We start from the raw sequence: 27859 nt of genomic DNA on the forward strand, positions 1-27859 counted from the left end.
AAAAAGTAAAAGTTTTAGACATTTACCACTTCTTCCTTTGCCCCAATTCACAATAAAATCCTGATGCTTCTTTCTCCATTTTATTTAGCGTAACTTTTTTAACAACTTAAAGCCACTTTTCAAATCCCACAAATTGATGTAACTTGATATATCGTAAAAAGCACTGGATTCAAGTCAAGAGGCTTGGGAGACCTAAATTCTAGCTCCATCTGCACCATGAGAGAGACAAACTCTAGGCTTTGTGAGGTTTCAGTTTCCTTGTTTCAAAATGAGGGGATTGGAAAATATTCTCTCTGGTCATGCTACTGCTGCTAAGTCACTTCAGTCGTGTCCAACTCTGTGCAACCCCGTAGACGGCAGCCCACCAGGCTCCCCCGTCCCTGGGATTCTCCAGGCGAGAACACTGGAGTGGGTGGCCATTTCCTTCTCCGATGCGTGAAAGTGAAAAGTGAAAATGAAGTCGCTCAGTCATGTCCAACTCTTAGCAACTCCATGGACCACAGCCTACCAGGTTCCTCCATCCATGGGATTTTCCAGGCAAGAGTACTGGAGTGGGGTGCCATTGCCTTCTCTGCTCTCTGGTCCTAGTAGGCGATAAAACACGATGATTCTACCATTATTCCCTTTTCTCACGGAAGAATACAAATCTGATGCACAAGAGGCTAAAGAACTTGAGTGTTAAGGATCCCTTGCTGCTTGAAATTCTCTCCTCCTTTGGCTTCAGGGTTGGATGTCTCCTACTTTTTTGCCTCTCCCTCCACTCTGTCTGCTTACCTCTTAAGTGTAAGTATTTTCCCGTTTTTTTTTTTTTTTAAACTATCTTTTTCACTCCACGTTTCTCTAGGTGGTTTGACCCAAACTGTGGCTTCAACTCCCCTCAGATGCTGATACCCCTCCTCAAGTCAGTACTACTGACACCTCTTGGATGCTTCCCAGGTGCTTCTAGTTTACTAGAATCCCAACTGAACGGCCATTCCCCCAAATGTGCTTTTCCTGTGTCCTCTGTGAGAAACCTGAGTCATCCTAAACCCCCACTTCTCCTTTGCTTTCCGCATCAACTCCATTACCAACTTTTTGTGCTCATTTTACCTCCTAAATATTTTCTGGAATTGTTAAGGCTGGAGTGTTTTCTGCCCCGTCCCCGGAACCCCACCCCACCCCACCATGTTGAAGCCCTAACTCTCAGGATGACTGTCTTTGGAGACAGGGTGCCTTTAGGGAAGCAGTTAAGGTTCAATGAGGTCACAAGGGTGGGGCCCTGTTTGATAGGGTAGTGTCCTCCTAAGAGACCCCGAAGAGCTGGCTCTTTGCACATGAACACACAGAGGAAAGGCTAAGTGAAGGCAAACCAAAAAGGCAGCCCTCTGTCAACTACAAGCAAGAACCCAGACCCCAAATCTGACAGCATGAAGGTGCTCTACTTCCAGTCTCCAGGGCTGTGAGAAGATAAGTCTCTGCTGGGAGGCAACTCAGTCTATGGTGCTGGGTTATGGCAGCCCAAGCACACTTCCCTCCATTGGCTACCTGTACCCAGGGCAGCTCATCTCTTCCCTATGGTCTGGCCATGCTCTTACCTACTCAGCAGCATCTCACTGTGGGTTAGAGTCAGATTACTGGGATTGAGTCCTGGCTCTGCCATTTGACTGTGTAAACTTGAGCAAACTACTTAATCTGTGTGTCAGTAACATGATACTATTAAGAGTAGGATGGTTTCAACACGTGATACATGTAAAATGCTTACAACAGTGCTTGGCACATTAAATGCATTCAATGAAAGTTAGCTGTTACCATCCTCTGCATTACCAGAATAAGCCACCTCAACCACAGAGCGTCCCATGTCAGTCCACGGGCTCCCCACCAGTGACAGGATGAAGTCCAGACACCGTAGCACAATTTAGGGGCTCCATACAAACTTGCAAGCCCCACCACAGCAACTTGGGTGAAACTTCCACTCCTACTCTGGGCTCACTCATATCGTTTCTCACCCATCGGTACTCCAGCAGTACTGAATGCACATAGCTCCCCTTAGTTCCTTAATTCTCAGGACTAATTTCCTCTGCCGTAATGCGCCTTGGCCTTCACTTCACCTGGGCAACTCCTACTCATTCTTCTGGATTCCACTTGGATATTCCTCCCTCACCACAGGAAGCCTTCACAAACTCCTCAGTCTGAGTTTTGAACCTTTCTTTGTTCTTTTCATACTTTACACAAGGCTTTGTCACAACACTTCACCATTATAATACCAAGCTGACCAACTTGTTGTCTTTGTTTTCCACTAGACAGAAAACTCAAGATCAGAGAGCAGATTTTATTCTTTTTTGTACCACAGTATTTATTAATAAAAACCTGACACACATTTAACATTCAACAGATGTTTAACATTCAATAAATGAATGGAACTGAACTCTGGAATTTGGACCATCTTTCCCATACTTACCATTGCTATCTAGTTCAAATTATTTCCCATTTGAAACAATGCAAAGAATTTCCTGTCTTTAATCTCTTTTCTCTTTACCATCCTTTAAACAGCTGACAGAATTTATCAAAACATAAGTATCTTATCCTATAGATTCTAGATTCAAAACCTCTGGGCTTCTCACTACAAAAGAACAAAGTCTTTTCCTTAACAAGGCACACAGATCCTTCAATCTATCAATACTTCTCTGCCTCATCTCTTTATGCTTCTGAACTCTTGCTACACCGAACCTCTTACTGTTGCTAGAAGTTCCACCTTTTCAAACCTCCTGCCTGAGCATACACAGGTCCGCTTGCCAGGAGTGACCTTCTCTCTTGCACCTGGAAAACACCTGTCAAATTCATTTAACATAACCTAATATTTTATGTCACCTCTTGTACCAAGTCTTTTGGATTTCTGCTGGGAGAATTAGTTGCTTTCTTCTCTCTGTTCCCAGGGTATTTTTCTTCTGATATGACACTTACTAAAAGTTGTAACTTTGTCTTACCCTTTGAGCTCAAGGGCAAGGACTGAGTCATACTCATGTCTGAATAGCCTAGGACCTAGAACTGCCTCTGACCTACAGTAAGAACGCCACGGGCTTCCCTGATAGCTCAGTTGGTAAAGAACCCGCCTGCAATGCTGGAGACCCCAGTTTGATTCTTGGGTCGGGAAGATCCCCGTAGAAGGGATAGGAGACCCATTCCAGCACCCTGGCCTGGAGAATTCCATAGGCTGTTTAGTCCATGGGGTCACAAAGAGTTGGACACGATTGAGTGACTTTCACTCACTCACTCACTCAAGAACTCAGTATGTACAAACATTTAAAAACTAACGAACAGAATGGCTAGAAAAAATGAGATCATATCATACTGTCATAGTAAGAATACATACTGAGTAAAATCGTATTAGATCACTATTTTTCAAACTGTAGGTCACGATCCATTATGAGAAGACTTCAAATAACTGAAAACAGAAGGCATTACATGCAACAGGGCTGTTACTCATTCACACAACTTTGTTTCGGTTACATGTGTATATGTATACACGGTTGAAATGTACAATGCTTTTGCCACTGTGGGAGTGTGGTTTTAAAAATCAGCTTGGAAAACTGCACATGACCATGTCTTAGTTTAGTATGATTTATTTTTTGTGTTGACCCCAACTCTAATATAATGCCCATGACGGAGTTTGGAGACCATTCAATAAGATATGAAAATGTCAGGCAGAGTGGGTTCATAGCACAGCTCATGGTGATACCTTATAAAACTTTTCCTAAAAAAATATTGTATTTAATTTAATTACTTCCTTTTATGTATTTCAGGGTTTTATGTGGCAGTGTAAGAAGAGATAGTTCAGTAACCTTGTTAAAATCCTCAGACTGCCATCGTTGTTCAGTTGCTAACTCATGTCCAACTCTGCAACCCTATGGACTGTAGCATGCCAGGCATCCCTGTCCTCCACTATCTCCCGGAGTTTGCTCAGATTCACATCCATTGAGTCAGTGATGCTATCTAGCCATCTCATCCTCTGCCACTCCCTTCTCCTTTTGCCTTCAATCTTTGCCAGCATCAGGGTCTTTTCCAATGAGTTGGCTCTTCCCATCAGGTGGCCAGAGTACTGGAGCTTCAGCATCAGTCCTTCCAATGCACATTCAGGGTTGATATTCTATAGGATTGACCTTTTTAGATATCACAGGATATTTAGAATCACCTTAGGTTCATGTTTGGACATTAGCTTTGGCTTGTTTTATTTATCAGTTCATCCACTGATTCAAGTTAATTGAATCCATAAGAGAGTAAATTTACAAACAATACCAATTTATTGATTTATAACAGGAGATACTAATTCCACCATAAAGATTTATGAAGTATCTCATTCACAACAGGAAATGAGGTACATATGCAGGAAAATGGATGCCAGTGATTTATATTAGGTATCCTTTCCTAGTAGAAGGAACTTCCCAGAAGACATTGCCTAGCACTATGCCTGGCACCTCAGAGCAACACTTAACATCTCTCAGCTGAATAAAATTAGAGATTAGAATGACACCCAGAGGCAAAAAAGAGGGTTAAGTTGGAGAGACAATGATAGGTTTTTATCTATTTTGCATTTTATCCATGTGGTTAATCACCACTGGTCATCATAATTGAGACATCCTTTCCCCAGAAACTACAGACTACCTAAAGACACTCTTCCTTCTTTTTGCGGCAGATGATGCACTTAAAGAAGGATGTCTATCTGCCTAACAACAAAAAAACTTTTTAAACAAACAGAGAGAATCAAATCAATCTTATAATTTACTTAGAGGAGTGGATATATGGTGGCTCTTTTTGATCATATTCCATAAATAGCATAGCCCAGCTCTCATGAGAGCTGAATAGTGTAACAAGTTGGTCTTACAAAGGCCTACAGAAAGGTTCAGCAAAAGCCCATGGGCAAAATCTTGCCTGCTGCTGGTTTTCATAAAGTTTTATTAGCACACAACCATTCCCACTCATTTTTCTATTGTCAGTGACTGCTTGGACACAACAACAGCAGAGTTGGATAGTTAATGGCAGAAACTGCATGGCCTACAAAGTCTAAACTATTTATCAACTAGTCCTGTTATGAGTCAGCTCAGACTATAAGAAAATACTACCATAGACTGGATGGCTTATAAACAACTGGAACTTATTTTTCACGGTTCTGGAGCCTGGAAGTCTGAGCTCTGGGTGCCAGCTCTGGGGAGGGCCCTTGCCCCAAGGGGCAGACCGCTGACTTCTTGCTGTAACCTCACATGGTAGAGAGCAGAGAGAGGGAGAAGGCTCTTTGACCCTTTGTTGTTGTTTAGTTGCCCAGTCATGTCCCAGTCTTTGCAACTCCATGGACTGTAGCCTGCCAAGCTCCTCTGTCCACAGGGATTCTCCAGGTAAGAATACTGGAGTAGATCGCCAAGTCCTTCTCTAGGGGGTCTTCCCAACCCCGGGATTGAACCCATGTCTACTGCACTGGCAGGCAGATTCTCTACCACTGAGCCACCAAGGAAGGCTCCTTTGACCCTTACAAGGGCACTAATCCCATTCATGAGGGCTCGATCTTCATAACCTCAACTAATCCTACTTACTTTCCAAAGGCCCTACCTCCTAATTCCATCATGTGCAGGGTAGGGGTTTCAACATATGGGTTTGGAGGACACAAACATCCAGTCCACAACAGATCCTTTACAGATACTACCCTTTACAGATGCCTACCCTTAGAGAGTACTAGTACTGTATGTTGCTAAGAGCATGGCTACATGTATTAGAAGCCAAGGAGCAAATGATACTGTTACTAAACTATAACGGGAACTGAGGTTCCTAATCAGGACTCCTCCTTTGATAGACCATCTTAACTCAACGAGGAGGGAGACACCTGCAGGCAAAGATAGAATTTTCTGCAGGAAAAAGTTTTGAGTTCAACACCTGAATAAGTGCTCAGTTATGTATTTAATCTGTAACCATGCTTCTACAGATGGTTCTCTCTGGCAAAGACTGCTTTTTTCAGTAAGCCCCGAGACCTCCTGGGAGAAATAATGTCTCAGGACTTCCCATAGGGAGCATTTTATGATTTGCAACAGAACCGCCATATCATGCCAGGACAAATGGGCACCACAGCTGGAGCCAACACAGCAAGAAGGTAGAGTAAAACAAGACATGAGCAAGACGAATGAGGTGTTTATTTAGAACAATGGAACTTTGATGTGTTTCAATACATGAGAAGATGGACATGTAAGACATACATGAATGTCAGTAACACAATGGCCTCTGTTGGAATAACTTATCTTTCTTTCATTTTGTAATCAAAACTCTTGAAAAGTGTTTGAAAAATACACTATTTTTCAAGTAGGAAGGAAATTAATTTTATGATATCATTTAGTGAAAAAAAAAAAAAACACAAACCAAAATGGGAAGAAGTGATGAAGAATTACTATCCAGGAAGGAAGGGACGTAACTGCTTCAATCAATGTTTACTGTCTAACATGGTTAGACAATATTCTGATTCTCTTTCCCTTACACCCCATATCCAATCCACCAGTACACTCTTGACTCTAGCCATTTCCTACCATCTCTGACTGAAATAGAATCTGAACTACCAGTGTCTCCCTTGGATGGCAGATGCCTCAACCTGAGCATCCCTGCCTCTGTTCCACAAAAGCAACTAGACTGACCTTCCTAAGCACAAATCTGATCATGTTCTTTCTCTGGTTAAAACCTTTCAGTGGGTTCCTTACCAAAAAAAAAAAAAAAAAAAAAAAAAATTGGCTGCACCAGGTCTTTGCTGTGGCATCTTTAATCTTCACTGTGGCATGCAAACCCTTAGTTGCAGCATGTGGGAATCTAGTTCCCTGACCAGAGAACTAGAACCCAGGCCCCTGCATTGGGAACGCAGTCTTAGCTCACTGGACCATCAGGGAAGTCCCTTGATGGATTCCTATTATGGAAAAAACCCAAATCCAAGTTCCTTACCTCCTAGTTAACAAGACTCAAATAATCTGAACTAACTCTCTGAACATCTCCTACCATTCTATTCCAAAATGAGTTCACATTCTGGTCATAGGAAACTTACCTTCCTTTTGCCGGCCAAACAGAATCTAGCCTCAAGACACTTATAACTTGCTCTTTTCTCTGACTATAATCTCCTCCACCTATTATTCAGTCTTAATTCCAGTTACCTCAAAGAGGTCTTCCTTGACCACTCAGCAAAAGCAGTTTTCTCAGTCACCCTCTGCTACATTTTCCTCACAGTATTTGCTCATACTATGGGAAGTAATAAGTAGTACTATACTAGGTATCAGCGCATACAACTATACTAAGTAGTATGTGCTTGCTGTCTTCCCCTCACCTTCTAAAATGTAAGCATTCCTTGAGGGCAGACATCATTTCAGTTCTGTATTATCAGTACTGGGAACAGTGTCTGGAACATGTAAGTGCTTAATGCAATTTTATTGACTAGCTACAAAACATTTGACAGGTCATCTCTTTCTCAGCAAAGCACATATGATTTGAAATGTAATTAATCAAACACTGCTATTTGGTAAGTATTTTCTAATTATTTAAATAAAATAGTTACTATTTTGGTCAATCAGAGGCATTGCATTAGAGGGTGTTTTATTTTTAGCAACTAGATAGCTTCTAAAAATGTTAACATTAACACCAAGTTTGCAATGATGGGAACACCTGATACAAGCACTGTCCAGTAAGGTAGATTACTGAGGACTCGATATGTGACCAGTGAAACAAGAGTTGGATTTTTAATTTCATTTCAGTGAATTTGAAGTTAAATTTAAATGGCTACATGCAAGTACTGGCTATCAGGCAGGACAGTGCAACTCTGTGAAAGTTAGATGTGAGCAAGCAAATGAAAGTGCTATATACTGTTAGAAAGAAGATAAAGTTCAAGGTGAACTGAGGCAGAACAGGAGGTTAGAGAGGGAGGCAGAAGCCATATAACAAAGAAATCTGTTTTAAGGCTGAATCATACAAAATTTCCAGTGTTTGACCAGTTTTGATTTTCAATTTTATATACTATAATGTGTTACGGAATTTAAAACGTTTTCTAAACTCTGTAAAATGCAACAGGGATTTTCAAATTTAAGACATCCTAGTCAATTACTAATTGATACTAAAAATATAAACAAGAAGTAACCTCGAGGTAATCTATGTTCCATTTATAATCAGATTCAGAGCTTACCTTATGCTTCACAATATGGTTCTACTGTGGGCAGCCTAATAACTAAGGTAGTTTGAAAGATCAATTATATTTATATACTAAAGTTAAGCTGTATTTAAACTGCATTGGTGAAAAGCATCTGTGTTCTTTTCCTCTCAATTTTTAAAATTTTATTATTTTTGCCACACTTGTGAGCTCTTAGTTCCCTGACCAGGGACTGAACCTAGACCTTTGGCAGTGAAGGTACAGAGTCCTAACCACTGGATGGCCAGAGAATTCCCTCCTCTCAATTTTAAGAGAAGAAATATCACCAAAATTGGTTAGCTTATTTGAACGTCGTATCAAAGAATTATTCTGATTAAAATACATATTTATCAATAAAATATTTCTCTTTGGTCAATATTCACCCATACAGATGTCAGGACATATATACAATGACTTAAAAAATCTTTCCCCATCTTTTATTAGATTTCCTGATTTTCTTGAGCTCCTTTCTGATCTCTAGGTGCCTTTTAAAAAACCTCATTTCTGACAAAATAAAATCATAGCTCCTTTGTTTTAGCCTGGTATTTAGTTACTGTCCTAGCAAAATATAATACAGAATTTAGAATACATTTTTCTTTATTTTTATATTAAGAATTACATGAAAATATCAATCTTTCAGGTAATATAATTTAAAGAACATCTTCTACAATAGTACAGCCATATCCATTATCCTATGTTATCTTTGAGGCAAGGAATTATCTTTAGTTGTACTCTTGTTAGAAGTTATTCCAGTTTCAGCATATTAGCACTTTATTTCCAAGTTTAAATTACAGTATTTTAGGCAGCCATGTATAATGACATTTCCCTACACCAGAATCACAAAGTTGAGTGGCTGAGAATGTGTTAGTCTTCAGGTGAAATGAACTGCCTAGGACACTGCCACATGGGAAGAGTCAGGAACAAAACCATAACTATGATCACAGCATCAGAAGGTTAAACGTTGTTTTATCTTCAAATTTTAAAAACAGTTTTCATCTCAGGGTAATGTTTTAAGCCTCTATACTTGTGATACTGTTGGGAATAAAGCATGCAAAAACAGATATACAATAAAAAATTTAGTGCTATTATTTTTTTAAAAAGTGAATTCCCAGGCATTTTATATAGTACAAAACGAAGTGCAACAATTCAATATTTTAAGCATTAGAAGAAATAATCTAGCTTATCCCCGAGTCTCTTAAAGGGATTACTTGCACTAAATTATTCAACATGATCGAGTCATTTTCAATACACCAGAATAGGTAGAAACGTCTCACAACAGCAAGATAAGTTTTTCTAGCAGGCGGATGTGACTCTTATAGGAGCGACAGCAATTTCCTTTTGAACAGAAAAGGGCATTTAGGCTTTCCCACTCTGGTGTGGTTACAACTATCCCCAGGCAGAGGCTCCTCCTGACCTCTATGGCGTGCCAGCCTCTGTGATCGTCTTTTAATATACAACAGGGCATAAGAAGTCTGTTATATTCTTCTTTGTATTCCCAGGACTCACTCCAGTGTCTGGCAGATAATAAGAATTTAATAGTGTTTGTTAAATAAATTTAGCAATAGGTGAAAGAAAATCCTTTGTTTCCAGGGAAAGATACCACTGGCTTTTCTGGGGGAGGCAAGTTCATGATGAACCTAAATAAAACCACCTAAGGTCATCCCAAGGCCAAGACATTTCTTTACTTTTAAAATCCAGTTGTTGAGTCAATCAATACTATTTACAGTAACATGAAAAATAGAAAACTCTTATTGTAAACATTTTCTAAGATTCTACAACATGTTTTGCTTTCCCATTTCGGCTTCTAATAATTCCTTTGAAATAAGTTTAACCTAAATTTTGCTTTGAGTTGATCCCCTGAATGGAATACTGTTTGCTCACTTTAGAAAATGTAAAAGGATACTGAATCTAATCACAAGGAAATACCACACAAATCCCAAACAAGGATCATTCTTCTAAAAAAGGGAAGGCCTGTGTTCTTCCAAAATTTCAATGTCACAAAAGACAAAGACTATGAACATGTTACAAAAGAGACTATAAAGATACACAACTAACTGCATAAGCCTACACTCAATCCCATACTGGGAAGGGGCAAAAGGGCATAAAAAATGTTATTGGATCAATTGATAAAATTGGAATAAAAACTGAAATATCAAGGTTACACTGACTCAAGTTAACTGTAATTCTCAGGAATTACACACTTAAGAATTTAGGATAGAGGGCTATGATGTATGAACTACCCTTGAATGATTTAGAGACAACATTGTATAGACCCATACATGTGCACCGAGAGTGAACACAAGGGAGCATCAAAGATAAATGATAAGGCTAATGAGACAAAAATCTTAATAGACAAATTGAGGTAAAAAGTATACAGGTGTGTTTTTTCAACTTATCAACTTGTAAGTTTGAAATTACTTTCAAATGACTAAGAACAGGTAATCAGAAAAGGGCATTCTCTTTTTCTCAGTATATTCTTTCAAGGTAGCCAACTCCAAAGGTCCTTCCTGGTTCTGCTGTGAGTCTCTTCTCCTGTTTGTTTAGACACTTGTTAAGATGTCAATTCTCTTATAAATAATTGTGTTCTTGTTTATTTTCACTGTTCAAACGATCTAACTTCTTTTCTAGGGAAATCTATTGAAAATACTGCATTTACTCCAAAATAAAATAGCAGAGATAATTTACAACCTTTCTGAACAGAAACAACAGGTACAACCCAGGTGTTCTAGGTTTTAAGTTCATCATATATAATTAAAAATATTTTCAGAAAACCGTAATCACCTCTGTAAGGCCTACAAAAGTGGATTAAGACCTAACTCTGTCATTTGGTAGATTAAAATCTAATGGGAGACAAAGATATAAACTATGATCTGAAGAGAGAGTCAGAAACAACAAAGCTGGTATTTCTGCTGCTGCATAACATATTTCCCCAAACTTGGGAGCCTAAAACAATAAGCATTTATTGTCTCATTTCGCTTCTCTGGCCAAGAGCCCCAGAGGACTCAGCAGGAGACAAGGCGTGGGCGGGGCCTCCAGTTCTCCCAGGGCTTGACTGGGGCTGTAAGGTCCACCGCCTGGGCGGCTCACACACGCAGACCAGTTCGTGGGGAGGAAGACTGAGTTCCGCATCTGATGGACTCTCCACAGCGCTGCTCCAGTGCACGCAGGACGTGGCAGCTGGCTTCCCTGGGAGTGAGCGATTCAAGAGCACACAACAGGAGCCACTATGTCTCTTAGGACCTAGCTTCAGAAGTCACACATGGCATTTAGAGTGTCCTACTGGTTACACAGGTCAACCCTACTTAGTACAGGAGGGGACTTCACCAGGGCATGAGTAACACGGGGCAGGGATCACCGGGGGCTGTCTTGGACGCTAACTGCCACAAAAGATAGAAGATACCAAGGGAGGACAGAGAAGGTGCAAATAACTCCATTCCCTTGGCTGCCAATGACAAAAAACTATTAGGTGATTTTCTCTGGGGTATAGTCTTTTAAGTTTAGTTCTTCACTCAGAAAGTATGCCATAATTGTGACAGAGAATGGGACAGTCTGGCAATATTCCTCCCTCTTTTAACTGGGCACATGGTAGAATGTATCCAAAGAAAGCTTCACGGTTGTTATACTCAGGTACTGGGAACCCACCACTCACACTTATTCCACTCCAGACCGGCACATCTTGGTCTCAGCCTGTACAGATGTTTGCTACATACTCCTCAGTATAAAGTTAAATGTAGAATTGCCCCCAACCAACAGATACCTCAAATGCAAGAGAATCTTATCCCATTCACAGAATTAGAAGCTCAGAATCCTAGAATTACGGGGGATTTTACTGTTTAAAAATTATGTATTTATTCATTCACCTGCACCAGGTCTTAGCTGCAGCACACAGGATCTCTGATCTTTGCTGGAGCACTTTCTGTGGAATCATTAGTTGCAGCATGTGAACTCTTAGTTGTGGCATGGGTGGAATCTAGTTCCCTGACCAGGGATCAAACCTGGGTCTCTTGCATTTGGAGCATGGAGTCTTGAACTACTGGATCACTGGGGGAAGTTCCACAACGGATTTTAGAAAACTTCATCTTTTCTTTTAAAGAAATGGGAATGAAAACTTTAAAAAGTGGATTGTCAATGGTAAACAGGGAGTGAGACTTGCAGAAGAGTTGTGATGAGAACTGCAGGATGCATCACCTGCCCATAAATGCTACTGAAACAGGCAACAGAGATCCAGACCAAGGCATGTCCCCATGAGGTTCCAACCACCACCATGAAGGTATACTGAACACATAAGCTTCCATTCTCTCTAGTAACCACTGACCTTTGGCAAACTTTCCCCACCAAAAGTACAAAGAAGGCTTCAACCCAAAATAGTGCATCATGTGCTTGTTTTTCTAACGGAAATGTTGGATTAAGTCTGATCCACCTACAATTTATTGTTCTGTGATCAGTAGAAGGCACATAAAAGATGACTGGAATAACGCAGCTAGCATAAACAAGTACTATACTTGATATGAACCTCATTACATCATAATACATAATTGATTATAGATGGGTTAAAGCCATCTTTTCCCCATTTTTCCTTCAGTTACTCTCCATTAAAGAGGAGGGGGCTTCCCTGGTGGCTCAGATGGTAAAGAATCCTCCTGCAATGTGGGAGACATGGGTTTGATTCCTAGGTTGAGATCTTCTGAAGGGAATAGCTACCCACTCCAGTATTCTGGCCTGGAGAATTCCATGGGGTCATAAAGAGTCAGACATAACTGAGTGACTTTCACTTTCAAGGAGGAGGCATGTACATGCAGATTACCTGTGACTGGCAATTAAGTACTCTCAGAAGCACAAGTGCCTCCCATGTTATTCCCTGGGACATTCCCCGTGAATACCCCCAAGGATATGCTGCTTTTCACAAAATGATTTACATCCAGTGTTAAATAGTTAAGGTACTTTTCATAATCACCAGGCATCACAGGCATTGTGGATGTGATAGCAGGACCAAGTCTACAGAAAGCAGGGCAAAGGCAAGAGATACAAAGTTCCAAAATTATGCCAAGGGCTATTGCGTTTCCTTCTCTTTTTCTAAATTGGGCCACTGCTGTTTCCTCACTAAAGGAGCTGGCTTCTGCAAAGTGAACAACACAGTAGTACCTAGCATAAAACAGGTGCTCCATAAATGCTAAGGCCCTCTCTTCTTTTTCAGCTGGACTTCTCCTGTGTTTTATGAAGACAGAAAAACAAAATGGAAGATTTTCCTGTTGCTTAGGAAAAATAACTAAAGCTTGTTTAGAGAACGTACCTACTAATACAACATGAAAGAAGCCAGTTACCTGGTATGCGTGAGTGCTGAAATGGCATAGAGTAATGTAGGGTTGGATGAAAAGGATTGAGAAGTGGAAGGAAAATCTTACTAAGAAAAGATTCCTATAACCCATTCCTGACTTCTCCCATAGCAAAAATTTTTGATTTTGAAATGTTAAAAACAGCCATCTATAAAGGTGGGAAAAGGGCCCTGTATCAGTTTATGTGAGCTGCAGTAACAAAATACCACATCAGTGATTTATTTCTTCACAGCTATAAGTCCAAAATGAAGGTATCAGCAGGCTGGTTTCCTCTGAGGCCTTTCTCCTTGGTTTACAGAGTTGCTTTCTCACTGGGTCCCACATGGCCTTTCCTCTGTACATTGCACATCTGTGTCCTTATCTCCTCTTCTTATAAGAACACCAGTCATAATGGATTAGGATCCACCCTAAGATTTCATTTTAACCTAATCACACCTTTAAAGAACTTATCTTCACATACAGGCACATTCTGAAGTGTCAACATATGAATTTTGGCAGAGGTGGGGAGCCCAATTCAGCTCATAACAGGCCCACACACTGTCAGCACTGTTGTTTGCATTTATAGTTCATTGACTGCATCTCTATTTATTTACATGTCACATATGTAAATAAAGTAATACAGCATGATGATCTGAATTTATTAAAAAGCATCTCTTTTCTGCAGAAACCCAAATCTATAAACTGCACACAAAGTGTGGTGATTTACTTGATAACTTGCCAGGGCTGACCAGCCCAAGGTGGTGGGTGGACCACAAGGAGCACCAAAGGTCTCTTTCCTAATCGAAGCTTCCTCACTGGCTTGCACAAATCCTAAAATCCTTCTATTCGTTCACTGGCACTTTGTTTCCTCTGAAAATGCAAATAATCTCTGGAAGAGTAATATGTTAACTGATCATTAGCCACTAACATCTTAGGGTAGAACAACTAAGATTGCAGCCTTAAAATATTATGAATTCCATCAAATGGAATTTTATTACTGCTCTGCTACTGGAATGTTAACAACAGTTTTCTTTAATGATAATTCTAGTCTAGGGCATTCATGATATTTTTTTTAAAGACAGTGAGACAAATCTGTATAAAAACATTCCCTCACCTAATAAAGAAACCTGAGAAGAGTAAGAGGAAGGTGATGAAATTAACATTTTTGAGTACCTGCTCTGTATCATGTACTGTTATAAATTTTAGAAAGCAAATTATTCACTCTTAAAAATAATTCTATATAGTAGTATTAACTGCATTTACAGATGAGGAAATGGGCTCAGATAAAGTAACACCAGAGTTTGCTGATAGGTAAGGAGAGATTAAAACCCATGTCTGGTTCTGTGGCTTGTTTGGTGGGTACATGTGGTCAAGCTACTAGTGATGAGCTCTAGTTTCCTCCTTTTAAAAATTAAGGTGGTAACAGTAGATAACCCTACTTTTCATAGCACTGTTGTGAGGTTTATGTGAGTTGATCTGCACATAAAACAGTGTGGTGGAAGGCAGCAGAACTGATGTGCAGCTTCTGAGACTAGACCTTGTCACCTTCTGCTCTGTCCCCCTGAACACTTCCGCTGCCTTGTTAAAAAGTCCAAGGGAGACTACGAATGAGGAGAGATAGCCTGGAGACAGAGACGAAGGCCCAGCTGACACAGAGCACCTTGGCCTCAGATACTTCACCCCAGGCCAGCTGCCAACTCACAGCGCCTGCACAAGTGGACCCAGGTGAGACCAAGAGAACTTCAGTCACCTACAGAATTAGCACAAATGATAAGGCATTCTGGAAATCCACAGAGTACAACAGAGGCTAGACACACTTAAGCATCCTACCACGCACAGGAAGGCCCACTCCTCCCCAAAAGGAGGAGGAAAATGCAGGTGAGGGCAGGGTTGGTAGAAAAAGACCCATTACCTCCTCCCCCCACTTATATGAGAGCAGAGTAAAGCTGCAGCACTGGGTTGGCAGGGCAGGAAGGCCACCCTGCCCTTCAACCCCACCTATAGGCTGAGCAAGTGGAGAAGCCACATAACATTATCTCCACTCTGCTCCTAAGGCCAACATAGAACCCAAAGATGCAGAAAGGAGAATTCACATTTAGGGGTCACAGGACTTAGCAAGGACAGGGAGATGCTGCTGATCTCCCACTAGGATGGATCTTGGAAGCCTGGAGAAGGCCTGGTCCACATGGCATGAAAGAGAAAATCCAGAACTTCTGAGGCAGGTGGTAGACGAGGGGATTAAAGGTTCAGAGAAGTGAATCTGCCAAGGTGGACATGGTATGAAAGGGCAGGAAAGTGTGCAGTCTACCAGGTTCTATGGAGCCCGAAAGAAAAGAATGGAGGAGAAGCATCTCCAACAGCTCAAGGATGACTTCCAAATGTTAATAGCACTGAGGCTGAAACTCAGTTATCTGTAATGGAATGGTGGCTAGGATTAAGATGGTAGCGGTGAGAGGTGGACAAGTGCTGAGATTCTGGGTGTATTTTTAAATATTTTTAAAGTAGAGCCGACCATATTTGCTGAGGGATTAAATGGACAGTATGAAGGAAAAACAGGCATCAATGATGACACCAAAGTTTCTCACCTGAGCTATTAGAAGGATGAAGTGCCTCATACTAAGATGAGGAGGCTGGTGGGAGCAGCAAGTAGGGGAACAAGAGCTTTGTTTTCATTTGGGAGTAAGAAGTAACAGATGGAAATGCAAGCATCAAGTTTTGGACAAACTAAATTTGAAATACCTATCCACTTGGCACCAAGTGAATAAAATTATCAAGCAGGCAAATGGATATGTGTCTGAAGTTCAGGGGCAAGGCTGGGGTTGGAGAAATAAACCTGGAACTCTTAGCATCTGTACAGTATTTACAGCTATGGGACAGGCTAATATTATTTAGAGAGCAAATGTAAACTGAGACAAGATCTGAGCTCTGAGGCATTCAAATGTCAAGAGGAGGAACCAGTAAAAGATACTAATAAGACAAAGAAGACAACTTGAGGTAGGAGGAAGAGAGAAAACAATGATCAACAGTGTCAAATGCCGCTCAGACGTCAAAAGAAAAATGAGGGCTAAGAAACAAAAAAATCCAGTCACAAGGAAGCCAACACTGGTGTGGAAATGAACAGTTTTGGTGGGGCTGTAGGAATGAAAATCTGAGTGGCATGGACTTGATACTAGCTATAAACAATGATCCACTCTTTTGAAGCCTTTGTAAAGCTGAGCAAAGAAACAATAATATCTGGAAGGCATTTTCTTTTCTACCAACTTATTTTATATATGCACATGCATAGAAAAGTCTATAGTGTGACAATTCCCTTACATCTACCACAGAGATGCAAATTTTAACACTTTCATATTAGTTTTTCCCATACATATATACACACACACACATATACACATAAATACATATGTCTGAATATTGAAGATAACTTCACCTCTAAATATACTTCAGACACACCTCCTTACAAAAAGCCTTTCTCCTGCAAAAGTAATAACCATAAATTCAGTTCAGTTGCTCAGTCGTGTCCGACTCTTTTCGACCCCATGAATCACAGCACACGAGGGCTCCCTGTCCATCATCAATGCCCGAAGTCCACCCAAACCCATGTCCATTGAGTTGGTGATATCACCCAACCATTTCATCCTCTGTCGTCCCCTTCTCCTCCTGCCCTCAATCTTTCCCAGCATCAGGGTCTTTTCAAATGAAAAGACCTCTTCGGATCAGGTGGCCAAAGTAAAGTATTGGAGTTTCAGCTTCAACATCAGTCCTTCCAATGAACACCCAGGACTGATCTCCTTTAGGAGGGACTGGTTGGATCTCCTTGCAGCCCAACGGACTCTCAAGAGTCTTCTCCAACACCACAGTTCAAAAGCATCAATTCTTTGGCACTCAGCTTTCTTTAGAGTCCAACTCTCACATCTGTACATGACCACTGGAAAAACCACAGCCTTGACTAGACAGACCTTTGTTGGCAAAATAATGTGTCTGCTTTTTAATACGCTGTCTAGGTTGGTCATAACTTTCCTTCCAAGGAGTAAGCGTCTTTTAATTTCATGGCTGCAATCACCATCTGCAGTGATTTTGGAGCCCAGAAAAATAAAGTCAGCCACTGTTTCCCCATCTATTTGCCATCAAGTGATGGGACCGGATGCCATGATCTTAGTTTTCTGAATGTTGAGCTTTAAGCCAACTTTTTCACTCTCCTCTTTCATTTTCATCAAGAGGCTCTTTTAATAACCATAAACACATTTAGAAAAATATATTCCCAAAATATATTCTATAGCTAGGCATACTTGAATTTTCCAGTGTGTTTTATAGCAGGTTTTTCCACCCCCAAACCAAGATTTAATCCAAGTTCATGCACTGCAATTGGTTATCAGGTTTCTTTGGTCTCTCTCAAAGACTTTTTGAAAAGATCTGTTTGACAGAATGGATTGGATGATTCTGTTATGACATTTAACTTGTTCTGCCCTGGAAGGGAAGGTTTTGAGGGCAGTAAGTGTATTTATTATTTTTGGCACAATATCTTAAAATTAACATTTCCCAATTTTCTGATCTCTCTCTACAAAGTCTTTTAGTTTCAGAAAATTCTCAATTTATTCCAAGATTTTTTTCACACTCAACTGAGCAAATTTCAGGCCTTATACACTCCATATTCAGAAAAAATATACTATCATCTCCATTTACTGTAAGAATTCATGGGAGATCTCATCTTAAAGCTAATCAGTACCCAAACCAAATATTTTATTGATTAATCATGACAAATTACATTTGGAAAGTAAAATGAAGTCTCTGAAATTTCTTTGCTGATTAGCAAAATAGTGCCTCCTTATACTTGAGGGTGAAAGCTGCTGTCAAATAATGCCTACATGACTGGAAATTATAATAGCCAGATGAGTTTACTGGGTTGGTGCTGGTATGTTCTGTATGTTCCTCTGTCGAAGTAGTAAACAGGTTAAATACAGATGAAAAATTTGATTATAATAATATTTGGCTTCTTTAACTGGTCATTTATGTACAGATTCTTTAAATAACTTAGTGAATGTTCTTTAAGCAACTTAAAATGCAAATTGACACAACAATGTTTACAGCTAGAATTTCAAGGAACATTTGTTGTTGCTGTTGTTCAGTCACCCAGTTGTGTTCGACTCTTTGTGACCTGTGCCCCATGGACTGCAGCATGTCAGGCCTCCCTGTTCCTTACCATCTTCTGGAGTTTGTCCAAGTTCATGTTTATTGCATCAGTGATGCCGTCCAGCCAACTCATCCTCTGAGCCCCTCTTCTTCTACCCTCAATCTTTCCCAGCATCAGGGACTTTTCCAATGAGTCGTCTGTTCACATCAGATGACTAAAATACTGGAGGCTTCAGCTTCAGCATCAGTCCTGTCAGTGAATATTAAGGGTTGATCTCTTAAGACTGACTGGTTCACTCTCCTTGCTGTCCAAGGAACTTTCAGGAGTCTTCTCCAGCACCACAGTTCGAAGGCATCAATTCTTTGGTGTTCTGTCAATTCATCTTAAAACATTTTCTGCCATAATCTTCAAATTATCATCTTTTTCATAGTGTCAGAAAGCATTAAAAGAATTTTTTATACAAATGAATTTTATACTCTTTAATTCAATGAACATAAATTCCCTCTACCTTGCATTGCAATTGTTAGCTTACAAAACTGAAACTATTTAGCATGTTATATGAGATTTAAATTATGATGAAATGAGCAAAACAGAATGGTTAATGATTTTTAACGGTGTTATTTCATTTACTTGGACTTTAGTGCTTTGACACTGGAATATTAATCAAATCACCGACACTTATTTAGAAAATCAGAAGTTGGGAATCAGACTTTAAGAAGCACTTTCCCTAAGACCAGAACTATTGATCCATATAAAGATAAAAATTGTAGCTATTATTACCGTATAGTAAGTCAGCCTGTAGATCACTGGAACTTTCACAGACTAGCAGGAAGACCATGATCATACTAAATAAACTTTAGACACAGAGCTAGACAGGAGGGCAGGACCAACCAGTAGAAAATCATCCTCTCAATTCTCCAGCTGGGCTATTATACAGTAATATATAAAAAAATACAACTCCTCCACACAACTCCCTTAGTACTTTAACACCTGCTCTGGAGGAAAGCCAGCTGCCATGTTGGGAGGACACACAAGCAACCACACAAGACCCTGAATTAGAACCCCCAGCTAAACCACTCCCAATTTCCTGACCATCAAAAACTGCATGAAATAATAAATACTGTCTTTTAAGCAGTTTTGGGAAAATTTCTTACAGAGCCAAGGATAATATATAATGACATGTATTAATTTAACTAGTTGTAGTTGTAAGTCTCTAACTTCTCATTTAGGTATTAAAAATCACATTATGCTGATGCAATGTAAGGTAGTTAAAAAAAAAAACAACTCACTAACAAATACCTACTGAGTACCATTGAGGGCAAAAAAGCTCTCTCATACTCTGCGTGAAACTTCATTAGAGTAATATTCATGCAGATGTCTAACTTCTTGCTAATTCCTCCCTAGGTAGGAGGGAGTAACTGGTCTGATAACAAGTTTGAGAGAAGGAATTCTGAGGCTCACCTAAAAGTGAAGTGAAAGTGAAAGTCACTCAGTCGTGTCTGACTCTTTACAATCCCATGAACTGTATAGTCCATGGAATTCTCTAGGCCAGAATACTGGAGTGGGTAGCCTTTCCCTTCTCCATGCGATCTTTCCAACCCAGGGATCGACCCAACTCTCCCACATTGCAGGCAGATTCTTTACCAGCTGAGCCACAAGGGATGTCCATGAATACTGGAGTGGGTAACCTATCCCTTCTCCAGATCTTCCCTGACCCAGGAATCGAACCGGGGTCTCCTGCATTGCAGGCGGATTCTTTACCAACTGAGCTATTAGGGAAGCCTACTTGTCTAATCTCACCTACTTGTCTCCTTTCCACTTGGGACATGCCTGAATGAAGAAAGCTGTTTGTTCTGGTCTGCCCTCTGTCACACAGTAAATATAGTGGGACAAGCTCTGCTCTTGTAGACAGAGAAACACGAGGTTTAAATCTGTGTAATTCTGGAGTGCCACACTGGGGAGTTCATTGTTTCTGCAAACCTCAGTCACATTTTCCAAACAAGTTTTTCAGTAATTAACTTATATCTGAATCTTCAGCTACCTGACTTCTGTGTCCTATTTCTAAACTGGATCTAAACTTCAGTAAGGGAAACAAAGGGGAGGGGGCAACTTATCAACTTCTAAACTAAATACAAACTACTATTAGAGGTATTTTGTGCCCTTGTGCAGTTTCTAGTCTATTTGGCATATAAATGAGAACACCTGAAAGGTTACAAAATAATACAAGAATTACCTAACAAATATAAACTTTAAGAAACATGTAATTACCACCAAACATGTGAGAAATTATGATCACCTGTGAGAATCAGAACATCTGAAAGAGAAAGGTAAAAACATAGAACTATCTCATGCCAGGGCTTCCCTGGTAGCTCAGATGGTAAAGCGTCTGCCTACAATGTGGGAGACCCAGGTTCAATCCCTGGGTCAGGAAGATCCCCTGGAGAAGGAAATGGCAACCCACTCCAGTATCCTTGCCTGGAAAAATCCCACGGACTGAGGATCCTGGTAGGCTACAGTCCATGGGGTCACAAAGAATCGGACATGACTGAGCGACTTCACTCCCTTCACCCCATGCCAAACCTACAAACTCAGGAATGGGACCGAAAAAACTGCGCTTTTAATAAGTTCTCAAAACAATGCTGATCCATACAGATCTAGTCAAAGTGAAAGTCAGTTGCTCAGTTGTGTCCAACTCTTTGTGACCCCATGGACTAGTAGCCCTCCAGGCTCCTTTGTCCATGGGATTCTCCAGGCAAGAATACTGGAATAGGTTGCCATTCCCTTCTCCAGGGGATTTTCTCAACCCAAGAACTGAACCTGGGTCTGCTGTGTTGCAGGCAGATTCTTTACCGTCTGAGCCACCAGCGAAGCCCCGACCCAAGATCTACGTGGCAGGTGCAATGACTTTGGACAAAAGGAGCCTGCTATGAGCGAGCAAAGGAAATGATAGAAAGCAAAACTTGAAGCTAACTTTGAAAGATATAGAGTTTAGATGAGGTGGAATAGGATGAGGAGAAAATATCTGCTGAGGGTTTCTTAACTGCAGACACTCTCCTACATATTACCTCGTTTAAGACAATTTCATTTCATATATGGAAAAACTGAGGCCCAGACAGATTAAATAATTTGCCTGAACTCATGAAACCAGTTAAATGACAGAATGAGATTAGCAGAAATTTTCATTTTAAAGATGAAATTAAGCCTCAAGGGGGTAAAACGTGTCAGAAGTAACAAAATTGTAAAGGGGCAGAACTGTGATAAAGTGAAGTGGCCAAGCTGAAATCAAGTCTGTGAATCTAAAGGACCTGCTATTGCTGCTTCTTTTTTTTTAGTAAGTGGGGAAGGAGGTCTATCTTGCTTAGGAAAACACACAAAAGAAGGAAAGCAAATCAGACTTAAAAAAAAATTAAATCATTGCAAAACAGACACTTTAACTTATAATACAACCAGAAAATCATACATTAAAGGCCACCAATGGCTGAAAAAGCACTCAAAAAATAACTGTTTAATCATTATGGTTTTGTCTCAATCGTTTAGTTTTCTAAATAATTACTAACTGCCATTAGCAGTCAGTCAGGAACCAACTGTTAAGACTGATGACTTATCAACTAGTTGGAAAGCACCAAACTAGTCAAAACAGTCAAACTACTTGCATAGCTAGCCTTAACTTTAGAAGTATAACTTTAAGGCCAGAATAATTTTATTAAAAATTGCTTTGTTGTTGTTGTTCAGTCACTATGTCCAACTCTTTGCGATCCCCATGGACTGCAGCACTCCAGGCTCCCCTGTCCTTCACTATCTCCTGGAGTTTGCTCAAACTCATGTCCATTGAGTCAGTGATGCCATCCAACCATCTCATCCTCTGTCACCCACTTCTTGCCTTCAATCTTTCCCAGCATCAGTCTTTTCCAATGAGTCGGCTCTTCACATCAGGTGGCCAAAGCATTGGAGCTTTGGCATCCGTCCTTTCAATGAATATTCAGGGTTGATTTACTTTAGGATTGACTGGTTTGTTTCCTTGCAGTTCAAAGATTGCTTTATGACAATGTTTTATAAGAATGCTTTGAAGTCTATGTTACAATTTTAAGGACTTTTAAAGTGAAAGGGAGGGAAGAGAAGTCCTTAAAATATTTATCTCTATAGGGACTTCAGCTCCTCTTTTCTATCTCAAGACCAAAATAAAAATTCAACTCTGTAAGGCCCTTCCTGTAATTAAAATTAATCATTTTTTCCTTCATTGCTGTTATACATCGTTGCTTGTACAAATTTAGCATTTATTTCATTTTGCTTTGCATTAAAGCTGTTTGTTTAAAAACGTTTCTACTTCTCTTTAGGGAGGACTATGCATTATCCACTTCTGTGTTCACCTAGCATTTAGCACAGTGCCTTACACATTCAATAAAAGCTCAAGAAGATGAGCACGTAAATTACATATATCAACACATTTCCTCTATCAACCTTGAACTAACAAATAGAGGAACACGGGGAAATACACTGTTGAAAACATTTCCATTTTTAAGCAGGTTTGGTCAGCCATGTAATTTGAGAACTAGGAACCACCAAAATAATTTACTTATCAACAAATATGCAGTATGTACCATGCAATGTATATACAACAATGGGGACAAAAAAAAACAACAGATAATAGTTCTTGCCCTCACAAAGCTTACACCTAGTAGGAAGACAGACAACAGCATATAAATATATGTTATGAAGAAAACAAACAGTAGGTGAAATGAGGAATTAGAGTAAGGGTGGAGGGTGAGGGCAGCTTACATAGGTGCACAGCCTGGCAAGCAAAATTTAAGCTGAAATTGAAGGGTGAGAGTTAGTTATGCAAAGAGGAGAATAGTCAGCAGTTTCACACAGTAGCAAAGTAATGCTCAAAATTCTCCAAGCCAAGCTTCAACAGTACATGAACCGTGAACTTCCAGATGTTCAAGCTGGATTTAGAAAAGGCAGAGGAACCAGACATCAGATTGCCAACATCTGCTGGATCATCAAAAAAGCTAGAGTTCCAGAAAAACATCTACTTCTGCTTTTGACTACTCCAAAGCCTTTGACTGTGTGGATCACAACAAACTGTGGAAAATTCTTAAAGAGATGGGAATATCAGACCACCTTACCTGCCTCCTGAGAAATCTGTATGCAGGTCAAGAAGCAACAATTAGAATCGGACATGGAATAACAGACTGGTTCCAAAAAGGGAAAGGAGTACGTCAAGGCTGTATATTCTCTCCCTGCTTATTTAACTTATATGCAGAGTACATCATGAGAAATACCGGGCTGGACAAAGCACAAGCTGAAATCAGATTGCCAGGACAAATGTCAATAACCTCAGATACACAGATGACAGCACCCTTATGGCAGAAAGAGAACTAAAGAAAGTGATGAAAGAACTCGATGAAAGTGAGAGGAGAGTGAAAAAGTTGGTTTAAAATACAACATTCAGAAAACTAAAATCATGGCATCTGATCCCAAGACTTCATGGCAAATAGATGGGGAAACAATGGAAACAGTGACATTTATTTTGGGGGGCTCCAAAAATCACTGTACACGGTGACTGCAGCCATGAAATTAAAGATGCTTGCTCCTTGGAAGAAAAGCTGTGACCAACCTAGACAGCATATTAAAAAGCAGAGACATCACTTTGCCAACAAAGGTCCATCCAGTCAAAGCTATGGTTTTTCCAGTAGTCATGTATGGATGTGAGAGTTGGACTACAAAGCTGAGCGCTGAAGCATTGATGCTTTTGAACTGTGATGTTGGAGGACTCGTGAGAGTCCCTTGGACTGCAAGGAGATCCAACCAGTCAATCCTAAAGAAAATCAGTCCTGAATACTTACTGGAAAGACTGATGCTGAAGCTGACATTCCACCTTTGGCCACCTGATGTGAAGAACTGACTCCTTGGAAAAGACCCTGATGCTAGGAAAGACTGAATGTGGGAGAAGGGGACAATAGAGAATGAGATGGTTGGATAGCATCACCAACTCAATGGACCTAAGTTTGAGTAAGCTCCTGGAATTGGTGATGGACAGGGAAACTAGGCGTGCTGTCACGACACGACTGAGTGACTGAACTGAACTGAAGGGCCTAAAGATGTTTGTGGGTCTTGTGCTGCAATGTCAGCCTCAGGGGAAAAGTTATTACAGCACATTCCCCAACCTTCTATTTTTCCATTCTTTTGCTGTTGTTTCTACCAACACTTCTTATCTGATAAGAATTCTCCCGCACAAGTGCTCAGGCCTGGTGCACTGGGAAGACCCAGAGGGATGGGGTGGAGAGGGAGGTGGGAGGGGGGACCGGGATGGGGAATACATGTAAATCCATGGCTAATTCGTTTCAATGTATGACAAAAACCACTGCAATGTTGTAAATAATTAGCCTCCAACAAATAAAATAAATAAATAAAAAAAAAAAAAAAAAAAGAATTCTCCCGCCTAAATTAAATTTAGGCAGATTCTCTTGCCTAAATTATATGACAGCATTAACTCTGGGGAACGCAAGATTCCTTCCAAATAATACTAATTTCCTTTCAGTCCTTATGACTATTAAATTCATCTCAAAGTGACAACTCTTTCCCAATTAGGAAAGAGTGTTTCCTCTATATCAGCTTTCATTTTTTGATTTGAAGCCCTCCTGATTGCTAATCAACATGTTGTATGATTACTTCAACAATTACTTATAGAATGTTATTCTGTCATCAGAAAAAAATGCACTGCTGGCTTTTGGAACTGTATGTTGCTTTGGAATATTAGGTCACATAGCAGAAGAGTTAAGATTAGAAATCCAAAATTTCAGCATCTGCTCTAGGGCTACTCCTTACCTTCTGTCTTCTCATTTTGTGAGTGAAAATCAGAGCCAAGTTAAGTTTAGGTTACATAATGGGTTGTCACCTGTCTAAATTATAGTCTAAAAGTACAAAATAACATCAAACTTTCATACTATTTTCTTGTGTGGTCACTATATGGCGGTATTCACAAAGAGGTTGTGTACATCTCTATCACTGCACGCATTACAGTATGCTAACTATCCTCCTAACTGAACTGAATTCACTGAGTGCAAGAACTAAAATTTATGTTTTTAAATATGCAAATACCTGGCTCAAGTGTACTGCCAAAAATATTAATATACGTTCACATTGCTTAACCAAAACCCAGGGGCTGGATGTGTTTTAGAAACAAGAATTTCTGTGAATTAAAAAATGTCACAAGGCACACAAACCATTTCAAAACACCTTACATACCAGTGGCCAAGAGCAGCACCTCATAACCAAACATATTAATATTTCTTCAGCAAAACATAATGGATAAATTAAGTCAATATATACCTTTTCATTAGTTCAGGTTGCATTTTGCTCCCAAGTGAATTCTATCTCCAAGCCTAAAATGTTTTTGCTTTTCAAAGCCTTTCGAATGTTGGTATTAGAGATATTATGGATTGTATTCACAATAGTGCTGCTGGAAGATGCAATCGACCCTCATCTTTTTGATGAGACCAGAACAAGCTTTTATACCAGGCGGCTTTTATATCCCATGTTTGGAGAGACTTGTTTTTATCACTAAGGAATCCAACCTAGCAGAGGGGATCAAAAGACGACAATGTGTGTGTGTGTGTGTGTGGGGGGGGGGAATCCTAATTGTACAATACTGTATTCTTATCGGAGCTGCTAATTATTAATTTAATAAGGAAGCTCCATTTGATTAGATGTTAGTTATTTTTTAATGAAAATGGGTAAATAAAACTCCTGTCCCATATGGCTAACAATGGTATGGAGGCAATCAGCTTTGAATTCTATGGGAAGATAACTGCACTCTTTGGGGACCAATGTTCATAGAAAGAAGGATTCCAATTATAATGGTGAAAAATAAGCAGAAATGTACACATTTTTCTCTAATTACTCTAATATAAACCAAGGGAAATTTTCTAGTCAACCTCTCCTGATTGACTTTTATATTATTAGCAACCTTATATAAACACTTACATGTTTTTTTCTGCTTTTTACAAATGGAAAAAGCTCTGCAATCAAAACCGAGCACACTAAAATTTATTATTTTCTTTTCATAACTGAAGCCCCACCTCCACTTTGCTTCTGTTACTATTAGATTTTTTTCCTCGCCAAAATATCCAATTTGCACTAAAAGACTACAAATCAACTCTGCAAACAACAATATTTGATATGATTCAGTCTGGGGACGTTGATTTTCAATCTTAAAATTGTATGGACATTTTAACTGAATCAATTACTTCGTTTAATGTATGACATTAACATTCAGCAAGTGTTTATTACATAAAAGTGTATTCCATTCTAAAAATGGAAATAGCAAGTGTGAAAATGAAATAAATCTTCTTGAGTTTTGGCTACTATTTCAGAACGAAATACTACCTTCTTATATTTTCCTAATTCGTTAAAATAAGAAAAAGAAAACCTAATAAGCTAGATCTTAACAACAAACAACAGCATCACGTTACTTACCTAGTACAACAAAAAAAAAAGGTGAACAAAAACCAGACTATTTTTCAGTCTGGAGAAAAACAAACTCCCTGTTCCATTTCTTAGCTGCTTACATTCAGTAGTAACGAAAACTAAAATCCTTCTCACTGGATTTCTTGGTACAGGGGACTGACTTCCTCTATACTATCTTATCAAAACGATCAGCATTAAATATTTAAATTATTTAGTTTGAGACCACTTAAAAAAAAAAAAAGCCCCACAATCCAAAATGCCAGAGTAGTGACTATTCTGTAAGGAAATGGGTGAGAAACATGTTGTTATTCTAGGACGCAGGATCAATCGAGCCAAGGACTTCTGGAATATGCTGCTCCCAAGATTCAGGATGCAAGACTCAAGAAACAGCACGCGCGGTCACGATGTCCCTGAAGCCACATGACCTTCCCACGAAAGCAGAGCCTGAAAACTCATCGACTCATGGAGAACTCCCCCTTTTTCTGAAGTTACAAGAAGATAGGGCAGCTGACAGGAGCGCGCTAAGGACATCTCGGCCCCTGACTAGCCAAGAATGGGGTCCCCGTGCTGCGGCTACTCCCCTTACCGTGAGAAGATCTGGGAGGGAGGAAAGGAGGAGAAACACCCAGAATCCTGGTGAAAAAGGCCCTGGCCTCGCAGGTGGGGGTTTAGGGAGACAGGGAGGGGCAGGCCCGTGTGTGGTGACCCTTTGAGAACAGGCTCTGTGGCAGAGGCTTTCGTGAGAGCGGACTACCGGGGCCCCGCGCCGCCCGCCCC

General features: G+C 40.0%; 1 protein-coding gene across 1 annotated transcript in view; it reads right to left on the reverse strand.

The window, feature by feature from the left end:
* HMGB1 (high mobility group box 1) overlaps positions 1–27859 on the reverse strand; it is a 129345-nt gene that overhangs the window by 101131 nt on the left and 355 nt on the right. The gene's annotated exons all lie outside the window — the stretch shown is intronic.

The sequence above is a fragment of the Odocoileus virginianus genome, chromosome 8, assembly GCF_023699985.2.
Source record: "Odocoileus virginianus isolate 20LAN1187 ecotype Illinois chromosome 8, Ovbor_1.2, whole genome shotgun sequence".
In the NCBI taxonomy this organism is placed as follows: Eukaryota; Metazoa; Chordata; class Mammalia; order Artiodactyla; family Cervidae; genus Odocoileus; species Odocoileus virginianus.